This window comes from Orycteropus afer, unplaced genomic scaffold (assembly GCF_000298275.1).
Source record: "Orycteropus afer afer isolate SDZICR_OR568_19922 unplaced genomic scaffold, OryAfe1.0 scaffold00455, whole genome shotgun sequence".
Classification (NCBI taxonomy): domain Eukaryota; kingdom Metazoa; phylum Chordata; class Mammalia; order Tubulidentata; family Orycteropodidae; genus Orycteropus; species Orycteropus afer.
In genome coordinates, this window is record NW_006922042.1 from 1,392,713 (window position 1) to 1,394,258 (window position 1,546).

Here is a 1,546-nt window from a genome sequence, read left to right on the forward strand (position 1 = left end):
ACTAACTTTTACAATCAAGGCTGCTTCTCTCTTAGTTACTGAGAGCCAGCCTTTATGCTTCTATGATTTTACTCTTTAAATAAACTTTTCTTTCCTTTTCCTCTGGCCTGGTTCCTCCCTACATCAGTCACCTAACCTGACACTCCTCACCCCCATCCCATTATAATGCTGCCTCCCTCTGTTGAAGTTGTACAACCTCTCTCTTATAGAACTTACCATTTCCTATGTTAGAGTCATCTCGGCCCAGGCTGGGAGCTCTCTAGAGTGTACATCTTTCACTCATGTAACACCCACCCTACCTGGCACATATTAGTCTAAGTCTTATGCACCTGAAAAAATGGAGGACAGAAGGATCTGACCACAACCACATACTAGTTAAGACATGAACTCAGGGTCTGGAGTCTAATTCCATGGAGGCATTAACAGGCCTAGAAAGCATATAAGTCCCCTCTGACCCATTTCTGTTCATCCATTTTACGGTACCGTGGAAGAAGGCACTTGTTGTTAGGTGTTGCTGAGTTGATTTTTGACTCATAGTGATGCCATGTGACAGAGCAGAACTGCCCTGTAGTGTTTTTTAGGCAGTTATATTTCTCCCATGGAACCTCTGAGTGAGTTAGAACCTCCACCCTTTCTATTAGCAGCCGAGTGCTTAAACATTGTGCCACCAGGGCTCCTTTCTGGCCCATTTCTGTTTCCCTGCATGGCCATGGCTGGTTAGTGTTGTTGTTGTTGTTGTTGTAGTTTGCCGTCGAGTCGGCCCCGACTCATAGCGACCCCTCCCTGGGTTTCCGAGGCAGTATCACTACGGAAGTAGGATTAGAGCTTAAATTCTAATGCACTTGGGTTTGTGGAAGGTTATGGTCTATAATGGGAGCCCTAACTCCATTTTGAATCTTGACATAAGTTCAGATACCAGGTGAGTTCTTTCTGACCTTCAGACCAACATTGTGGCTAAGCATAGACAAGCTCTAGGACAAAGCTAGGAAGGGGTAGTTTGCTCTCAGGAAGAGTGTGGTTGAAAGCAGATTATGCTCACACAAAGAACTAGGGAACTTGCCTGGGTGTGTCCTATTCTAATTTAAATTAAGGTTGGGGTCTTGGTATTGTTTGGTAGCCACCTTGTGGCTAAGACTCAGGCTGCATGGTCATGAATCATATCTGGACTACCACCTAGCCAGGTAGCCAAGGCCCAGAAGCAATCATGGTCCTCTCCCCACTTCTGTAGTCTGGCCTGCAACAGTGATCTGTCACCAATCATGATTTTTATAATGAATCTTTTGTTTCCAATCATATATAATTAGCCCCATGGCTGTGACTCAGGATGTGAAGAGAAACTCTGAAACTTGCCCTTGAACAGAGAATAGCTAAAGTAAATGGAAGAAATGACAAGATAAAAGAGCTGAAAAGTTGATTTCAAAGAGCAACTCAAGAAGACAAAGTCAGTTATTATAATGAAATATGCAAAGACCTGGAGTTAGAAAACCAAAAAGAACATGCTCAGCTTTTTTCAAGCTGAAAGAACTGAAGAAAAAATTCAAGCCTC